Raw genomic sequence first — 22,203 nt, forward strand, 5'->3', positions numbered from 1 at the left:
CGTCCATCCGATTTTTTTTGGAGACCGGGAGCTACAGACCTGCAGCTACCTTTTTCTGTTCTTCTTTCACATGTTTGTTCAGTACAATAAAGTGAACCCTTTATTGGCATTTTCCAACAGTTCATTTGGATGTTGTACATGTACCAAGTTCTTCAGAGTCATGATCAATCGTTTTCATTTTCGTTGCACCACAAACTTATATGCCCGTCAATAACTATTGCTTTACAGCACTCTTACTATATAATACATAACTATACATGTCATTAACACATTAATTCAACATAGGTTTTTTTTATATTAATTCTAACTCAACTGACATTAAAATATTTGTTGGGCAGTTAAATAACACAAAAGCTGGGCTGTAGAAGCCATTTCTCTAAAGCCTATATTAATGCCCAATTTGATTCCAAGATATAAAATAATTTATTCAACTAGAATGTGGTCTATAATAAAATTCTATTGTTCTATAAATTACATAGAGCAGAATTAACATATATGGGTCAAGTATGATTGACATTTAACTGGGTAAAAGGAATTAGAGCATCGATCCATGGATATAATTTCCCCCCAAAAGAGAGATTATAGGAAGTATTTTATTGTATCATCAAATTTAACAGATACTATGAATATTCATACAATTGAGTACTTTTAAACGTTTGATGAACATTTGCCATATCAGAAATTATCATTTCTTAATGCATATACATATATGAAGTTTAAAGAGCTGATCCCTAAAACAATAACATATTTCCTACGAAAATTTGGAAAGAATTTGTTTTACTTATAATTAAATTTCTTAATTTGTACTGATTATAAATACATGTATATTGTAAGGTATAATAGTTTAATTCACCTCAACCAATATTGTAAGCCTTTCACTAATATTTATAATTATTTTCTGCATGAATTTAAAATTAGGCCCAATTAGGAATTCTAAACAAAATTCAGAGTTTACAAAGAAGACCGACCTTTCAAACTATCCTAAAATTAACAAATTCAATATTCTACGAATCGATTTCTTTTTACCTTTTCCATTGGCCAAGCATTCAGGACATACTTTTCTTCGTTGATATTTCTTTTGATGGCTGATTTGATGTGTGATGCTTTTCTGTCGCATGAACCCTTTCCATCTTAAGCTTGCGCTTTGCAAATTGTATGAGTTAATGATGGCTTTGTTTTCTTGATATACATGTAAGGCATGAAGATTGTATGAGCTTTTGCATTTTCGGACATGATGTGAACCTGGCGAATTTATTTTCGACTTGCCACATCTTTGACTACATCAATTAATGGTGTAGCAGTGAGCCTGGATCCTGGGGACATTGAGAATGTAGAATATAGAATATGCAGATACGTGTTCAGCACATAAATGTCCTTCTTTCTGGCACAAGCTGCAATATGCCAGTTTATTTCTCGCTTCCCGAACCGATTTGTTTGTCCTTCTAGATTTGCTTTAAATAGGTTTGCATCAGGACAAAATGCATTGTTCACAATGTTCATAATTGATAAAGTAATGTCTAGCTAATAACAATGGACAAGGCTGTCTGAATGGTGGGAAGACTCTTCTTCAAAGTAAATAGCTTCAGCTCTGATGGTATTTTACCAGTAAATAAAGTACATTCAGCTGGTATTTTACTAGTGAATTAAGTACATAAGAGTGCTTTTCTAAAAAAAAAAATAATTATAATATTTAATATTTGCCATTACACGAATTTGGACGATCCCTTTCCATGACAACCGCTGTCAAGTCAAAGCTGCAGTTACCCTTTTTCAAACTAGTATGGTTATATTTATACTTTATTTACATTTCAATCGATTACATACAATGGCAAAGGGTTTGATTCTTACATGATTGAATTGATCTTAATGTCAACCCTCAATCACAGTGTATACATGCTCAAAGATTTTTATTTCAAAATTGGGAAGGGAAATGTTGAGCGTCATACCTGTTTTCTAAAATTTATTGTATATATTCTTTAGGTCAATTTTCTCATTTTCTGGACATATTTCAAAATTTTCGAATTTTCAATCAAATTTTAAAAAACTCTTGTAAAACCATTGCATCTGATTACAGCAATTAGATGTGGGTTATTTTGAGATAAAACCTCACTTCCGTTGGCTGAAGATGAATCCGTTTAAAAATTGTTGGTGTAAATCCCAGTCCCAATGTATTAACATAGGCATAACATGCAGGTATCAGTGACGAAAATTATCAGGCTATGACATGAGGTCACCGGACTAGAAAAAAACGTGAAGCTGCAACCGAGTCAACTGCCCTGCAAGTTTCAACATACATTGTAGACTGCGAACTTCATAGACTAGGTCTCGCAGGGGCAATCGGTTTTTAGAACGCAGTTCGCAATTGAATAGTGAACTGCGTTCTATCTAATTTTCAGGGGCATCTACTAGTGGGATTTCACTACCACTATGAAAATATGGTGATGCAGCTATCTCTTGTATTTAAGAATCGGGCTTATATGCAATTGAATAGTGAACTGCGTTCTATCTAGAACGCAGTTCGCAATTCAAAATTTAGAATTCGTATTTGGGGCTCGAAATTTTCAGGTGGTATACCACTGCCACCATGAAAATTTGGTGAGGTGGTCTTCTGTACTTTTTGAAATTTTGGCCTTTTCGCAATCAAATAGTGAACTGCGTTCTATCTAAAACGCTGTTCGCAATTCAAAATTTAGAATTCATATTTGGGGCTCGAAATTTTCAGGGGCATTTACTGGTGGTATACCACTGCCACCATGAAAATTTGGTGAGGTGGTCTTCTCTACTTTTTGAAATGTTGGCCTTTTCGCAATCAAATAGTGAACTGCGTTCTATCTAAAACGCAGTTCGCAATTCAAAATTTAGAATTCATATTTGGGGCCCGAAATTTTCAGGGGCATCTACTAGTGGTATTTCACTACCACTGTGAAAATATGGTGATGCAGTTATCTCTAGATTTTGAGAATCGGGCTTATATGCAATTGAATAGTAAACTGCGTTATAGAACGCAGTTCGCAATTCAAAATTTAGAATTCTTTTTTGGGGCTCGAAATTTTCAGGGGCATTTACTGGTGGTATACCACTGCCACGGTGAATATATGGTGATGTAGTCATTTCTAGATTTTGGGGTTAGGGCTCCCATGCAAATGTAATGCATTTTCCCCGAAAGTGTGGTATTTGAAGATGTATAGAATATATGTATAGATGGAAGATTAGTATTTTTAAATGAAGAAAAAAACAAAGAAATCAAAAGCAGGAAAAGTGCTGCATGTTTATTTTACACAGATGTTTCTGCGGAAAATCTCTACTTTTATCTCTTGGCGAATGAGACTCATTTCCTTCTGGAAAAAATACAGGACATGAATCAATTAATAATAACTATAAGTTATTTTGATGTTGATTTTGATACGTGCAATGAGAGTAACATTTCTGTATGAATTATTGAGAAGAATAAAATAAGTTAATGAAAATTCATAAATAAAAAAAAAATGTGTGTGTGGTGTGTGTGTGTGTGTGTGTGTGTGTGTGTGTGTGTCATACCCATTTCCTTATCTGCGGGAGTTGTAAAGCTTCATTCTTCGCAACTTGGAGAATATACGGGCCACAATGGTCCATGTGACTAAATGGAGGTTTGAATATCTTCAAGAAAATTTTAAGCAAATTAGATTTATTTACAATTCTTATGAAAAACTTTCAAAGGAAACAATTTACAACAGAAAATAAGTAGCATGACAGACTCAAACCTGCTCTAAAGCTTTGTTTCTCGATGCCACAATTTTATGTCGAAGCAGGAAGCGTCTGAAAGTTTTGATAAAAAACATTTAAAAATAAGTGTACAGAAGAATTTTCAACATGAAAGATGATGAAAGAAAGCAAACTGTAATGTTCCGTTCAATTTTAAAGTGAATACCATGCATTTAATCGTATTTGAGCTTTCTGATAGTACAGTTGTCATCGTCTGTATGCAAAACTCATTGTGGCACAGATTTGCCCTTTTATACAAACACACACATGTATTATATGTATCTTTTCATCCTATGTAATAGAGTAGGGATAATTTTAGCTAACGATTGTGGCTACTTCCTTCCCAAATGCTTTAAGTGTATCAACAACAACGAAGTATCCCTCTTGGATGTACACAATCTGCCAAAATATAAACATAAACTGTACATGTAATATGAGACATAGTTAAATGAACCCAATCAATACAGGTAATTTCAATACCATTAAACTATTTGCTTATGTAAACAGTTGTGATACCAGAACATACCACTAGTCCCCAATGTGCAGGTTTGTGTACAGGGATTAGCAACACACGTTTGTGTTCCAAATTGTTTACTTTTCTGACCTGCATAACCCCCTTTTTTTATACAATGTGGAACCCAAAAGGAATCCATGAATGCTGTGTCGTTTGTATATGACTGTATCATATACAAATAGGAATTTACAACCTGTTTGAAAATAACAGTTTACTGTTTGAATCAGCTTTATAGTATGGCTTTAGATAGCAATAAGAAAACATTATCAAAGCATCACAGTTGTAATATATTAGATCAAAGTTGTAATATCTTATCAACAGAAACATACATTCATTTATACACAATAGGAATAGATTGTATGATTTACCTGGTCGGTTATCCAATTTGAGCCGTCCAAAGATTTTATATCTTCAGCATTCACTTGGTATGGGCCAATCAATGCACTTGTGGAACCCTCTTCTTTCTATATTATTTAATTTTGTTATGTACTTGTATATAAAATTATAATGTCATTACGTATTTTATCCGTGCTTTGTGCTTCGTCTTTCTAATTTGTCAAAGTATAGATGCATTTATATCAAATGCATTATGTTACGTCTGAAAAAAAATCGAATAAAGCTTTGAAGTTGCATAGTACCATAGTGACCAAACAAACATTCCTGACCATACAAAGATGATGGAAAGCGATTTAAAAAGTGTCAATGTTTTACAGTGAGCACATTTGACAAACGTTTACCTGGATAGAACCCACGTGATTATTTGAAATAATTTATTCCATGCGTGGGTTCAAACATGGGTCACGCAGGTAATAGCTTTCGATTGCTATAGGAAAAACCTTGAAATTTTCATACTTTTTTCATTTTTTAGGTTCCAGTCTAATGTAGTACAAACCTCTTACTTTCACAGGAGTTTTCTTAATGTATAATGCGCATTAAGTATTTTGTGCTCGGTTAGGCTTACAGTAAACAAAGGCTTTGAAATGAATGCCCGTCGTCGATTTACTATACAAAATCACAAATGTATGGTGACCCCTACCATGTTTAATAGCCTCGTGCTTTTTATATACAATAAATTCAGCGCTAAAACTTGTTAATTCGTCTGGAATAGATATCAATAGATAATGTTAGGGGAAAAAATATGCTTCATTTGAATCTTTATTTTTTTCACTTTTTACCGGGGCCCATAGGTATTCAAAATTTTGAACTGGGAACTGCGTTCTAGATAGAACGTAGTTCACTATTCAATTGCATATAAGCCTGATTCTTAAAAACTAGAGATAGCTGCATCACCATATTTTCATAGTGGTAGTGAAATCCTACTAGTAGATGCCCCTGAAAATTTCGGGCCCCAAATATGAATTCTAAATTTTGAATTGCGAACTGCGTTCTAAAAACCGATTGCCGCTTATCGATAGGATGCAGGTGATCGGTTCTGCAGTTTGGCATACTTTAAAACCTGGCCTGGCCTCACTTTTGATCTCAAAATTGGCTTGGCCCCAAATTTTGGCTTGTCCCCTTATTTGGCCTCTTCAAAAATTTTTGGCCTCAAATTTTAACATTTTTTTTTCTAATGTTCTTAGATTAAGATTGACTTTTCATTTATTTCTTTTAGAAATTGAAAATTCTATGTCTAAACACACGAAAAATACCTACGACAAACATGCACAGCACTGCTCTTAAGGAATAGATTATGCCAATATCAAAGTGATTAACTTTAAAACAAAGAGTCGCCACCGCCTCCCCCATTTCAAAGTTAAACATCATATTTAGAGACTGACCTGATTGATATCCAAAACCTTCTTAAACTGGTACATAGCATTGTTATCACTGTGTAATGCACTTTAAAATTTGCAATTTGTTTACATTACCTGTCAAAACTATCAAGCCCAAATTTTACTGCCTAGCAGAAATTCGATATAAATCTTTTCTGTCGCTAATCTGATACATTAAGGTCAGATTCATTGTCTATCCTGTCATTTAACATTTCACTCGGGTCAAATGCAATTAATGGCATTTGTGAACGACTGCAACATCGCCTCCTCCGATAACTTGACTCAGTGATGGTCATTAATCATCACCTCTTGATTAGAGTAGAGCTTCATGCATGTGTTGGTAATATATTTAGAAAACAATTTTCTGTTATAGGGAGATTGTTATTATCAGAATTTGAACAAAGAAAACATTTTGTGACTTAAGATGTTGGTTAGAATAAACAAATATTGCCCTCTACCTTTATTTTTTTCTCAAACGAGATGTTGGTAAAAGAAGAGTTACATAGATATTGTCCTATCCTGAGAGGAGTTTCATCTAAATACATTTCAAAAGCATGCCATGGTTATAAAATTGCAGGGCAAAATCACATTCTTAAGAATTTAAAATAGACTCTATACAAATCTATAAGAATGGACTACTGGACATACCTGTAGTCATAGATATACATTGTAAGTACTATTTTTCAACTGTAACTATTATATATAATAGACTATCAATTTAAGACAATAAAGCCACCAAATGGGATGTGCATTAAAAACAAGAGATGTTTGTGAAACAAGTATGCCCCCCCCCCCTTCCCTTAGAAATATCCACAAAAAAAGAACAGAAACCGTAAAGAGCATAACTCTGTCGAAAATTGCTTGATTGTAACAAAAATCGGACTTGACTTAGACATTATTATGATACATCTGTATATTAAATTTCATCTCAATATTTGCAACCTCCGCAAAGCAAATGAATGGAAACTGCAAATAAGTGAAAGTTTTCGAAGTCTAAGGGGCATAACTCTGTCGAAAATTGCTCGATCGTACCCAAAATCAAACTTAACCTAGATATTGTTATGATTAATCAGTATACAAAATCTCATTTCAATATACACATTTTTTATTAAGAAAATGAACGGAAACTGCAAAAAAACTGAGTTTTACTAAGTCCAAGGAGCATAACTCTGTCAAAAAATACTGGATCGTATCCAAATTCAACGTTGACCTAGATATAATCATGATAAACCGTTATATTAAGTTTTATTTCAATACGTACAACCTCTGCAAAGAAAATGAACGGAAACTGCAAATAAGTGGACAAAAAAAAGGGGCATAACTGTTTATAATTGCTTGATCGTACCCAAATTCGAACTTGACCTAGATATAATTGTACTTAATCTGTATACCAAATTTCATTTCAAAACATGCAACCTCTGCGGAAAAAATGAACGGAAACTATTGATGGACGGACAGACAGCAGCAAAGCAATATGCCCTTCCTTCTTCGAAGGAAAGGGGGCCATAATAAAATGATATAAAATCATTAAATATTTTTAAAAAATTTTGAAGAGGCCAATTTTAAGGCGAGGCCAGGCTTTAGAGTATGCCTGTAGTTTGACAGATTTCACCGAGCCATTTTTATTTGAACCCGTCACAACAAACAGATACATCGCGATCGCCCCCTCAATCTGTACTCTCCGATAGCTGTCGCCATGTTTCTTTTCCTACAGTGAATCTAATTCTTCTCTCGTGTAGTAAAACTACTTCTGAAGGCAAACCCGATGTAATAAGTCAAATCATTTTAAAAATGTATCGGATGGAAAATCGAAGCAGTAAATCGAAAATTGAATCGTCTGTAAGTTTTGAACAGTATCGGTGAATCGTTTCAGCCCTATCATTCATTATACAAAGTTTTGTACAATTCCTCTACCCAAAATGGTTACAGAGAATGGACTTCTCACGAGGATATTTCTAGACAGACTTTTGAAATAGAAAAACAAACAGAAAAAAACGAAACAATCTATACTTATAAATTAAGGCATTTTGCAAAAAAACTGAAGAATGCCTGCACCCGAGTTCTTGCTTACACATTTGGTATTTCAACAAATGCGTGATAATGTCCGTAAGGTATAATTGAATTTTAACTGATAAGTTATTCTGAAAGTAATGAAAAAAACCTTTCATTTTCCATAAACAAGAATGAGAGTAAGGTGGTAGACACGCTTTGGCAGATCCAAGTCAGGGATAGTTAGCATCAAAATATATACTTGCAATGAAATAATATTGAATGAAAAGAGCTAATATATTTACTGTGAGCGTCTTAGGGAATACCTAGTAGTTAAGACTTGACAAATGTCGAAAATATGAAATGCATTAATTCGTTTCTTTAGGGGGAGATTTTAGTTATGATACTCACTTGCTTGAGAACCTTCCAGAACGAGGTAACCAAGAACGCGGATTGACTAATTAACGAAAACTGTTGGACGAGTTCATCATGCATCGCGGGCAGATACCTTGGATCGGACTTCTATTTATACAAAAGTTAATAAAATGGAACTATTAATGTGATTTTAGTATTTTCAGAACGGGGTGCCCAGAGGTGGGTTGAATAATTGACATCATGGCGGAAAGTGTAGGGCGAGTTAATCATCGGCCCGATCACCCCTGCGAATGTGTTCGGAATGTTTTCTTTATCGTTAGTAAGTATTTAATAAATCCGGAGGTGCTTGAATGAGAGTTCTCGAGACTTCACCGATTTGTTCACTTTCTGTGAAATTTCGAGCGGAAGTTATGTGTTCGAATAATATTCTCAAAGTACGTGAGTACTGGTCGTACATATCATATCCTACATTGATTTATGTTAAAAGATGAAAATCTTTTAAGATGTTTGTTTTAATTCAACATTTAGCGGTAATTTAAATTAAACAGAGTTATCGTTCTTGTTCAACCACGTTTAGAGTGGTTGAAAATATTAACATTAGGTTGCTTAAAAAAATCATATCCATGGTTGATGCTTTTTGAGTGCAATACCATGTTGTTGGTTTTTTTAAAAATAATTGGTGTCTGTTTTACATAAAAACTTGTGTATCGAGCAGTTTACAAGGAACATTCTGAAAAAACTATAAAATAGTATAGTCTGTTTCGCTATTGATGCTATTACTAGGTCCGGCGCGGATCGAAAATAAAACCTTAAGGGGGATCTCTACTAAGCATGTGAATTGTTGCAACAGCAGAAAAATACTTTTTTCTAGTGTCACATCTATTTCTGGAACACATTTTATCCACCAATTAATGAAAATACAGTTTAAAATCAGTTACATCTAGATTTTATATTTGACTTCAAGTACCTACATGTAGATTCTAGGAAATAGACCATACGCACGAGGCACGATTTTTACTGCGAAACTGAAAGGGTAAAAAAAAGCACGTGGTCTAAAATATAAATAACAATAACATCGCAGGGGTGCAGATACTTTGAATCTGACAACTTTGGTTTAAAATATGCATGAAAATGGATATAATGCATAACCTAGCGTGTTTTAATTTCATACTTTTTTATAGCACGACAGATTGGTTTTAAACCTTAGATATTAATTTGTAAACATTAATGAACAGATAATTTATTGAATTTTTAAGAATAAGATTAGGAAAAAATCGGACAAAGTATATAAAAAAAATGAAAAAAAAATATGAACATATTTAACATAATATTAGGAATAAGGAATCATTCTTTGAGTATTATGAGGTGTTGAATTTGGTCGGGGCGTGATTAAATCAAAGCCCAAAGGGCTTTATGGTAGATTTGATCACGCTACGACCAAACTTATTACCTCATTATGTTCAAAGAGTGATTCCTTATTACTTATATTTATATAATTTTAAGCTATTGTACAATTAAATATTCAAATATAAATAAGGAAACCCCGTTTGCGCCTCAATTAAACGTCATGTGAAGTTATGGGTTATACGTATAGTACAAAATCGATAAGTAGTGTTATCACAAACAAAGACACTGTAAAATGTAAATATATGATAATAATGTGTAAGGTGTTAATTCCCGCGCTTGCGCTGGGTATCATCTAGTATTACAAAAAGTAAGCATGCATAAAAAACTTCAACATAAAATGCCCCAAACAGGTTGAAAAATCGAAAAAATGTTTGCAAAGGTTGACTATGCAATCCCACTAAAAATTTCCTTCTAGTTACACAGAATTTCCAAGTTCAAGTACTCTCCATTTCTGATTATTGAACACAAGTACAATGTATACTATTTAGACCCACTAGGGTACAGTAACTGCCAGTCGTTATTCACGCATAGTCACGGATTTTCTTCATACTTGACAATTTGAATGACCTTGGTTAGTAAAAAAGCCTAACACCATTTGTTTGTTGCTATGTGGTCCCGTTGCCATGGTAGCCGGGTGTAAAGATGTAAAAATGGCATTTAAATGCTTATTTGAGAACATATTGTGAGTAATGTGTAGAACATGGGGTTTCCAGGGTGGAATCTATCATTAAAAATAGTTGTCATTTTTCAAAACAATGAAAAAAATTCATGGAGAAACGCATATTTTTTAGAGCGTTTCCATGGATACCTAACAGAAATTTTAAAATCTGTTTTCTTCATTTAATTTGAATAAAAAGTGCAAATCTTGGATTTTTTGGTAAACACCATTATGATTGTGCAATTAAGAATTTAGATATGAAAATTGAGAACCGTTGCTATGGTAACAAGCTTAAAAATAAGGAAAATTATAATATTTTTAGGCATCTTTGAATGGATATTATTCCCTTATAATGAATAAATATATAAAATCAAATGGTGAGAAAAAATAAAGTATGTCCTTAACTTAAATGACACTTGAAAAAAATCTCAAATTTTTTAAAAATAATTGCCGTTGCTATGGACTTTTTAAAAAGTAAGAATTTCTGTGTGTTTTTTAAACAACTTAATTTTCCATAGCAACAACACTTCTCTGTTGCATAACAAAGCTTTTTGTGGTATGTAATGAAAATTCAAATATATTTTTTACAAGTTCCAACTAAAACAATTGCAAAAAAAATGCTAAAATTGGAAATTAAAGCATATTAAAATCATCTTCATTTCCTTAGTTTTTCCTATTTTTTGGCCTTGTTGCCATAGCAACAGATGGCAATTTTCATAATAAAATATATATAGCATGGACATTGATATGGATGTAAAAATTTAACAGTTTCTAATCTTATTTTGGCTTATTAAAAAACCGCAAAATATTGATTTCAAAAATTTGTAACGTTTTCCATGGTAACATTTTAAAAGTGTTGGTTTCTCCATCAATTTTCTGATATAATTAAATAATTGAAAATAGGACAAAGGCTGTATTATGTCTTTAGTAGTTTACATTAGTGGGCAAAACCTTCTAATATGGCTTCAAAGTAGGTAAGTTTTGCTATTTTTCCATCTTTAGCCTTGATTACTATGGCAACCAACTTTTAGTGCTTTTTTGCGTTTTACACCTAGGTGTGTCCATGTATGAAATATAAGGAAAATTGGTGACTATGCGTGGCCAGACCCTTTTATAAATCTTTGATTCTTACATAGAATTGACCTTAAAAACATGTGGCGTCAGTCACACAGCATCTACACTGAGGCAAGATGCTGTCAAAAATAATACCCAAAATGTACATGTAGATAGTTTTAGATAATTTATAGACACTTATGATTTGTTTATTGAAAAATAGCTGTCACAGAAAGGTGGAAGGCACACGTGACGAAAACCTTTGTTAATCTTTAATGATGTGCGGTTTAGGGTTATTTCTTCAAAGGCCCGGAATGAATTCTACGTACATCAAAGAGCACCTGATTCAGTTCTCTGATACTGATAGTTCCCAGAACTTCCCGGTGAACATTACGTATGTATAAAGGGACCTGTCGTTACCTTCATTTCGGCTCTAATCGGCAAACCTTCTCATCATCCGAATCATCTGCTATAAAGTTGGCCTCATTCTCTTTCACTACTTTTCAACAAAGCTGAGACGAATCGACCAACCTAACAGCTCTTCACATGAGTCGGAAGACAATCCCACACCCACCCTGCAGACCACACAGACGTTGTAGCAAAACAGATAATGAATCAAGTATCCAAACGATGTACAGATGAAGTAAATCCCATCCCTTCCATTTTCACAGAAGAACTCAACAAACTTCGAGACAACGAATGGGACGACACCACCAGAGAAGTCATCGAGAGGCTGCCCACCTTCAACACAGCAAAGTCAACTCTTCAGAGCTAGAAGAAAACAGATACCACCACTTCCGAAGACAGTAATTGACATCAGACTAGAGGGAAAATGGTCAGAAACAGGACACCATCCAAGAAATATTTTACAATCAAGACGAGACTACAGACGCTGAAGGAAAGATATCAAAACGGCATCATCGATTTAATGACATTTCATCAGAAATACTACATTTGGGATAAAGATCTAGCGACAGTGACTGATAAAGCTTTTAAATAGGAAAGTGCTTTGTTTGTGTAAATAACAATTTCAAAAAATTTATCAAATTATGCATGCTACAAGTCTAATTGTTAAAAATATAATTGAAATATTGGGGCTTCGTTAAATGTAAATACTTATTTATAATGCATATATCTAAAGAGTGCTATTTGTTTTAAAAAATTACTCAAAGCTGATCTTTTGTTTTACTTTAAACAAAATCAAATTTATATAAACATGTAGGCTATGTCTATTCATTGTTATTTGAATAAAAAAAAATAACAAACACTGCATTATTGTTTGTTCTTTTTTAAAAAAAAAAACTTGCTTTATAGGAACATGCTTTAATTTTAATGAATTTAATATGCTTAAAAATTGATTAAAGAAATACACATGTACACAGGTAAACTCTACCATTACCCCTTTAGAGGGCCCCATAATTGTCTAAAATAATTAGGTGTTTGTTTTGGCAAATAGTCGTTCGGGGAATAAACCCCCTAACGCTACTAATTTATTAAAATGCGAAAATAACAGATCTAGATGCTCATTCTAAACATTCAAAGAATGAATATATGCCGACTACTGTAACGTTAATGTACCAGTGGGTCATTATTTCCAGTTTACAATCAGTTAAAAAAAATATCATGTTATCATAAATTATTATAACAATCGTAAAAAACCAATTTCTATCACTATAATTAACAAAGACAAACCAAAAAACCGTAAAACTTTTAACGAAAAAATCATTGATCAAAATTTTTGCTTTGAAATGCTAGAATATAAACATAATATATATATTGTGACCCACGAACAATGACAGAGTTTATATATTGAAATATTTAATTCACTATTGTAACTCTACATACATGTAGTTGCTTATTAATTATACCCCCGCTCCGAGGAGAGGCTGTTTACTGTTTTACACTCCTGTGTTTGTCTGTCTGTTTCTCTTTCCGTCACATTTTCCCAGCAACCATTCATCGCAGATGAATATCGGACATTTACGAAATTCAACTATGTAAGCGAGGCCCTTTGAGATAGTCACCATCTCAATGTTGTCTAGACTAGTTTTGCATAGAATGCCTTGTCCGGGGGTACTGTTGTTTCCATGCTCCATGGATTACGATGGCATTTATAATGCTGTCATATTTTTATGCTGCCAAATAATTGTAATCTGTGCATACAATTGTCTGTTGCATATTGCACTACAAATTTAACAGGCATTCTGAGAGTATTACCTACGTCCCCTACCGGTTTGTAGAAATTTGTGAAAACAATGCACTGTTATGCAGAATATCATTTCCTACCGTCTCAACAGACCAACCCGATAACGAACCCGATTGTAATGATACAAAAAAACCCTGTCGATTAAATTTACAACACAATGCTTGACACTATTTTACAGAACTTATTTGTTTATTAGAAACAATAAAAGGAATAGTACAAGTAATGCACGATGTTATTACTGACAACATACTTTATTTGATACACATCGAGCCCGATAACGGACCCGAACATTAAAAAATTGGAATATAAAAAATTAATTTTCTCGAAAATATGTCAACCAGACGCTACAAAAGTGTAAACTTGATCTGTAGTTTGACATTTTGAAGCTGTTCAGCTAATTTCATATTATTCATCAAACGCATAAAGAAACTAGTAGGCTAATTGTTCTCGAACAATTAGAGGTCTTTCCACCTAAGTCCTTAATATATTTAATGAATTGCTAGATTGCTTAAAAAGGTATACAAAAAATTATTATACCTATGATTCATGTTGTACTATAAAATGGGAAAACCACAAAGCCATGAAATGATAAATGGTTTTTAAAGAGATTTTTTTTTTATTTTCAAGCCATTTCTTTAAGAATTCCATGTTGTATATATCGTAAACATTTATTAATTTACTTTTCTGAATTGTTTTCCTCTTACTATGAGCAAAACTGAGCCAAGTGAATATTATTTACACAATCATATAAACAGTAAACCTAACAATAGAAGAGAGTGTTCTGGAGGCTAGCTGTCTTTGTACAAAATGAATGGGTTGACTGTAAAAACAAGTTCCACTTGAGTAACCATAGGACTTGATGTGATACCTGGCTGACTCAATTGAATACCTTATTGCGCAATCCGGCAAGCTATTGAAACCCTTACTATAATTCTGTATTTCAAATGGTATGAAAATTCATTAATTAACAGACTTCTAAATTACATTGACCTTTGACCTTTATGTCATTTTGTTCGGCCAAAGTAGACGCTTCTATTCCAAGTGGTCAGAACTCTCTATGATAGATAGTAAAAAAGTTGGAAGTGATTTTATCGAAGTTTCAATACTTTCAGGGGCAATAACTGCTATAAGAGGGGCTCGGATCCGTTCGGTATGAATAGATTGAAGAACCCTCTAAGTGTACTAAAGACAATGGTAAAAGTTCCATATCTCTATCTCTAATGGTTTCAAAGGAGTAGCGATAACAAGCATTTCGTACAAAAGGGGCTATAACTCTGTAATTATTCAAAGGTATGAGCCAAGGGGCTATATTTTAAAATGGCTTAAGATGTCCTACTACATCCATAAAAAAAGTTTTTCTCTACCACCCTAAACAAAAGAGATATAAAAACTCATTAATTAACAGCTTCTCAAATGACCTTGACCTTTGACCTTTATGTCATTTTGTTCGGCCAAGGTAGACCCTTCCATCCCAAGTGGTCCGAAGTCTCTATGATAAATAATAAAAAAGTTGGAAGTAATTTTATGGAAATTTAGATACTTTCAGGGGCAATAACTACTACAAGGGGGCCTCAGATCCTTTTGGTATGAATAGATTGAAGAACCCTCTAAGTGTAATGAAGACATTGGTAAAAGTTCCAAATCTCTATCTCTTATGGTTTCAGAGGAGTAGCGATAACAAGCATTTCCTTCTCAAAGGGCAATAACTCTGAAAGTTCTGGGAGTTCTTTGACACAGGGTCAATTGGTACCATAACTTTTAATGAGCATTTACATAAAGTTTAAATTGTTTGGATATCTCTAATAATAAAAAAGTCACCCAGAGCTAAATAGAAAAAAAGAAGAAGAAGAAGAAGAAGAAAAAACATAAAGAAAACAAGAGGTCTTTCACCTGAAAGGTGGAAAGACCTAAAAAAGTGTGGAAAACTGAAGTGGGACAGACTGACGGACGGACAGACCGACAGACGGACTGACGGACGCAGAGGAAAGCTATAGTCCCCTCCGGTGAAAACCGGTAGGGGACTAATAAAAGGTCATGACAAACACGCCAAACGTCATTTAATTGTTGTCAAGTGTAATTTTGAGGAGGTAAGGTTAATACAATAAGGTACATTTAATATAAATTTTTGTAATTGTCAAAAAAAGGTAGGCTAAGTGGTCGCTGAAAAATCAAAGGATAATCAATCTTACGCTAAAAAAAATCAAAATGTGTAAATTTAAACTTTAGCAATCTTGAAAAATTATCAAAAAGTATATGATAAATGAAATATTGAAAACTATATTAACGTACTATAAAATGTATAAGAGGGAGACCTGCCCCTCTTCACATATATGCGGTAGGTAATTGTGGAGTGTGTGATGTTGTAGAGTCGCATATTTGCTTTATGTTGCGATTGTATATTTATTACTTAACATATTTTATCGACAGCTAGGTATGTTCTACAAATATATGTACAATATTGATACGAATATTATATCAATTGACTGAATGATACCTCCCCGAATAGTACTCTTATTTTACTTTAATATTACTTGTATTACAATGTGTTAATTCATATTTACGGCTTTTTACGCTTTAAAAAAATACAATTATAAATACTGAAGAAAATACATGTAGATACTTTGTACACTTTATATAGATGTATGATTTATTATACCGCTGAATAGCATTACTAATCCAATGTATATCTAGAGAGCCTCTGTGGAGGTATTATCTCGCATCCAAATGTATTGTGTTTAATAAATACATATAAATGAAAAAAAGGATAATCAAAGTTGAAGTGCCAGTGTAAACGGCAACAAGAGGAAATGCTGGACTCCATGAGCTTACGTATTACAGTCTACCTCCGTTAATAAGAAAAAGAAATAAATCTGATCCAATGATGACCCTCCAGATCTCCACAATCTTTTATGAGAACTGGTTCCATAAATGTAAACACCGACATTTAATAATAGTTTTTTCGTGATTACTGATAAAGAAAAAATGTGATAAATGAGATCCATTGTGAAAACAGTGATGATAGAGTTAATTATTTTTGCAATAAATCATAATTTGTTCAATTAAATATTCAGCACTGTTTTATCCTCAAACATGATCAAAGCTCCAATCTTATTACCCCAATTTGAAACTTGGTGATTTATCAAGTCGCACTAAATAAATTCATAATTTGTTAAATTAAATGTTCAGCACTTTTTTATTCTCAAACATGTTCTGAGCCTATGGCTAATAGTCCAAGTTTGAATCGTGATTTATTAGCTAAAGTCCAATTAATTCTGCTGAAGTTTAATTACATGTAGCTTTCAGGTAAAGATGTTTCCCTTTAATTAAAGGCATATTTGTTGGGCGGGATTACCGTGTGCAACATACGCTGATTGTCTCAACGATAAAACTACTTTTAGGGCTAGGGTCGTTAAATATTTCCAGTTGATGCATTAAAGGATTTTTAGACTGAGAAGGAGGTAATCTTGACCAAAAAAAGAGCTTATTGTAGCTTTTTTTTAATTTTCAACGCGATTAAGATGCATATGAATGATCAAACTCTGTATGTTGATGCATTATACCCCCACCAACCCACCAGCATCGAAACGTGATACGTATATAATATGGTATAATTATTTACAATAATGTAATATTCTCCAGAGAGCCTGTCTGTAGAATGTATGCGCGGTCAGTTGATTTGGTTGTTGTCAAATGTTTACATCTTAGTGTCTTACATATCTAACGTTTCTGTTACATTGTAGTACACGTCTGTTAAGAAAGAAAAAGTTATGATTATAACGAATGTATCTTATTTATAAAATAACATTGGGACACACAATTACAGGTATCACGTTTTCATCCGTACCTAAAAGTATTAATAAAATCGGTATAAAATAACATTTGATGTTGATTGAAAATAACATTTTGCGCCTTGGAAATTTCGGGAATTTTCTACGTTAAAGGGATATTTTCGAAAGGGATTTTCCAAAATGGCTATTTAAAAGCAAAATCTGATGAGGAAAACATCAAATTTAAAAAAAACGAATTGAACATTTTATAACTCAGAATGAATTTTGTTTATAAAAAAAAACAAAAATAATTTTGAATTTTTCACCTGTATGAGGAAGAATTTGATATTTGAGATAAAGAGCATAAATTAAATCAAGAACATAAAGACCAGGCATAATAATGTAAATATAAGGAAAGTAGAAAATGTATAATATAAAAATATAGAAATCTAAATTAAACAAAAATGGATTAGATGTCAATTACTTCTTAAGTTTGTTTATTTTGTTCTAGCTCAGATACAATCGATTTCAAACAGGTGGTAAAATTTCTCTTCTGGGTGAAAAGTTTTACGCCTGTCATTGAACAATAGCATTGCAAAAGGTAACGCCCAACGATCCCGAAGAAAGCAAATACGATTGACTGTGTTCACCCACTGGAACGTATAAGAAACTGAAGACGTTTTCTAGTCCACTCGGTGTATAAAATTGAGAGGAAGCCAGAGTACCCGGAGAAAACCCACGTGTCCGATTGGGCGACCACCATACCCTCTCACGTACAACCACTACTGATCACGGGGATCGTACTTGGATCAAAGCGCTACCCGGAAATTATATCTTTTCCCATAAGTCATTTTTAAATTAATGTGTAATTGCGCTTTCTTAATTTGTTGCTGATGAATAGATATGTCTCATTCAATTTGATCAAATTAAGAAAAAACTGAATCCCCTTAAAATAATGAAAAATCTTGGCAAAAGTAAAATTCAATGTCGTACATTTTATTTTTAGACATTGCATTTTGGACAAAGCAAATATTTTACATTTGAGTAAAATAGGTGATTAACGTAAAACTTGCAATTTTAAAAGCAATCTTTGGTAGCCATTACGAGAGAGAGAGAGAGAGAGAGAGAGAGAATTTTGAAATGAAATATAACTCGAATCAATGGATACTTCTTTTAATCCCATTTTTCATGTATTGTATTAGTTAACATTTTAAAGGAATACTGAATAAAACAAAATTCGTATAATATATATATTAAGTAACTACCAGTTAGTTTATTGAAATTAAGTGTCTTTAAGTTACATGATACACACACGTCTTTTTTTTTATCAACCAGAAAAGTAATAACAGAAAATATCGAAGTCTTAAATTAAGTTTTCCTTTCTTCAAGGGGAGATCATTTTGATCGGTCACGTGGCTGACGGGATTTTGGGTGCAATTATGACATTGAGACGTAAATGGAACTTTGTATTGAGTTTGTGTATTGAACACGTTCCGGTGGGTGAACACAGTCAATTGTATTTGCTTTCTTTGGGATCGGTGGGCGTTACCTTTTGCAATGCTATTGTTCAATGACAGGCGTAAAACTTATCATCCAGAAGAGAAATTTTACCACCTGTTTGAAATCGATTGTACCATTTGTAATAAACTATAATATTGGTAAATACATTGTTACTTCATGTTAGTAATACCTTATAATCATGTTACATACTCCTTCCTTTGATTGATTTCTCAACTTTGCTGGACTTCAGTTAATATACATGTCAATTTTCTCTTAGAACACAGCAGCAATCTTTCATAAAAGGGATCACCAAACAAAGCCTTTTATACCTCGCAACAAAAATGGTGATGGTAAATTTAAATTATCGTAAAGAACACAAACACAATAAAGATCAGTCAACAAATTTTCAATGTGATTATATAATTTTTTATTCATGGATTTTATTTGATTGTGTATTTTTCTATGTCACAGGAAAGCACTTAATTACCTCAACAATAGCGAGATATCGGCATAATAGTAATTTTATCGTGTACAATATTATTAATAATCGTAACATTATGGTAACAGTATTTTTACCAATGAGACTATAAAAATGGACTTTTATACAGTAAGTACTCATAATGAAAAACAAATCTTACGATTGATAAATCAACTCATTAGAAGGGTCCTATATACAGCAGATGTCGTAAACATATATTTTATCATTGTTAATATTGCAGGATTTTAAAAGAAAAGTCTGGATGTTAAAGCTGATTGATCTCGACGCTTGATGAAAATCGATATTTTAGGTATCCATTATTTATTTTGCCTGCATAAGCATTGATTTTAATCTCTGAATCAAAGGAGTTATCTATCACAATATTGCTCTGCATGTGAATATCTTTACTCCAAGCCAGAATAAGAATTTAATGCAAAATACATTTTCGTGATAGGATAGATAAATAAAACGTGTCGTATTTGAAGATTGGTGTATGTACAAAAATGAATTCAAGGAAGTCAGTCCTATCATGTTTGTATCATTTTGCATCATTTATGATCTGTTTGCAGATACCATGGCATAATTTTATGATCTTTTTAGTCTTGTAACTACCAAGTTTCATATAACCTATATAAGTCTAGTCCGATTTAGTCGAAAAAAAAACTTTTAACGGCAAATGATTATTATTTGGTCCAGCATGGTTTTTAAGCATAATTAAAGTGTGCTGATTCCAAAAAAATATGCTGGCCTTCATGAAAATGGCGTAAAGAAGCTCAAAATGGCGATTCAAAATGGCGGACAACCAAATTTTATATTTTGAGCCGGGCTCTGCTGAAAGCAGAGTCCTGGCTGTAGGTAGGCAAATCGCCAATGTTACTATAAATAGCACAACTTCAAAAATAAACAAAAAAACAAACAGCTTCAAAGTCAAAGCTTCCGCTTTACCATACGTGTTTTAAAAACAAGACTATGCATTTTGGACACATACATTGCGCATGAATTTCTATGAACTACTTTGCTGCGCGTTGAAGAAATGGGGATTGAATATATAACGCTTGTTGCAAAATTCAAGGCAGAAACTGTTGAACTTTTTTCTACTAGACAGACATATTTTTGTTTTTAGCCGCTTACAAAAATTGATCGCTCTCTGATGCTTTGCCGACATTATTAGCATGAGAGAGAGAGAGGTTTTCATTTTTTACTACACAATATGCATCAAGACACACCAAAAGAGCCCGGCTTCCAGTACTTCAGTACTTTGATTCTCTTAAAGTCTTCATCATTGACAAACAATAGTGAAATGATCCAGCTTAGTATTTTATCATATCTAAAGTGTGTCAAGTTTGAAAAATTTACTGGCCTTCCCCAAAAAGCGTTAATTAGGTCAACATGGCGACCCAGATTATATATTTTTTTCCTTAAAAAATTTAAACTAGGGAAAACGCATAAAAACCAATAATAATTCAGTCAAGCAAAGTTATTTTTGCAAAAATATGTTGCTGTGACAAAAAACGGCGCTAATTAGGTCAAAATGGCGGTCAAAATGGTCGACAGGCAAATTCTATAATTCTCGTAAGTCTTAAAAATTGAGGTAACAAACGATTATAAATTGATTCAGCATAGCATTTTATCATAACTAAGGTGTGCTGAGTCCAACAAAATATGTTGATCGCGATAAATAGTTAAAAAAGGTGGACAGCCAGATTTCATCATTTTTCGTCTCACAGTCTTTTAATGGGAAAAAAACAATACAAAATCACAAATAGGTCTAGCAAACATATTTAACATAATTAGGTTTTGCCAAGTTTGATGAAATGTGTTGGTCTTCATGAAAATGCCGTTAATTTTGTCAAAATGGCAATTCAAATTGGTGTACACATAAGTAGCCATATTTCATTAATCTCTATATAGACTACTAAAGGCCTCTTAAATGGGGAAAATGTTTGAATATCATAAATTAAATACTAATGATGTAATTGAAAATCAAATTTGAACACTTGTATTAATACAAAAAACGCCACCAGCTTTTTATTTGGAAAACAATTTTCTGTTTTTTCTTATTAAGCTACAGTATATAATTATGTTATTTATACAATATTTTTTTGAATGATAAGATTGTGATTTGAAATTTGCAAATGTCTTTACTCGGGAAGTAGGAACGTTTACATTCACACATAAAGGTTCTGCAACCTGTGGGACAGTTGCAAGCTATCAAATCTAAGAAAGCTTTAGGTATAAGATCTTAAGGTCATTAGTTCCAGCAACAATCAACCATCACTTAATTTTTTTTATGTATCCCATTTCGACTGGGCATGGTAATATGGACATGCTAACATATGCCTGTCTCCCTATCATTACCTTGGTGTGTGTTTGTTTCATAAGCAACGTAAGGCAAATCCTAAGTTAGGACATATTCCCGGACTTTGATTTTAGGAAGAAAGCAAATTAAACCGTGTCAGTGAGCAATGTGTCTTGGTTATTCATATAACTAAAGAACTTCTCAAACTCTTTGATTTTCTGGTCAGTTAATTCCCCTTTTCATACTTGTTTCTGTTCACTTTTTATGTCGATTTTCTCGATATGCTGTAGAAATAAGAAGTTGTGTCACACCATATCAGTGAATGAAATGAACCAAGTGCTAATTCAAAGTTCTATAAAAGGGGAACATTTTCTCTTAAACAACATTGACAGGGATGTTTATCGACTTTAAAAAGGTTCATACATCCATCAGCAAACTTAGTTG

The 22,203-nt window shown here is 33.0% G+C and overlaps 2 long non-coding RNA genes across 2 annotated transcripts; both read right to left on the reverse strand.

Annotated features, from left to right (window-relative positions):
• Positions 1-3,256: 3,256 nt before the first annotated feature.
• LOC128192459 (uncharacterized) lies at positions 3,257-3,882 on the reverse strand. The gene is made up of 3 exons (XR_008244548.1): positions 3,741-3,882; positions 3,538-3,636; positions 3,257-3,338 (listed from the first exon to the last, which is right to left on the reverse strand). It is a non-coding gene; the product is annotated as an uncharacterized LOC128192459 (long non-coding RNA).
• A 178-nt stretch (positions 3,883-4,060) lies between these two features.
• Positions 4,061-4,721, reverse strand: LOC128192011 (uncharacterized). The gene is made up of 3 exons (XR_008244495.1): positions 4,624-4,721; positions 4,268-4,448; positions 4,061-4,140 (listed from the first exon to the last, which is right to left on the reverse strand). It is a non-coding gene; the product is annotated as an uncharacterized LOC128192011 (long non-coding RNA).
• Positions 4,722-22,203: the final 17,482 nt, after the last annotated feature.

Source organism: Crassostrea angulata, chromosome 7 (genome assembly GCF_025612915.1).
Source record: "Crassostrea angulata isolate pt1a10 chromosome 7, ASM2561291v2, whole genome shotgun sequence".
In the NCBI taxonomy this organism is placed as follows: Eukaryota; Metazoa; Mollusca; class Bivalvia; order Ostreida; family Ostreidae; genus Magallana; species Magallana angulata.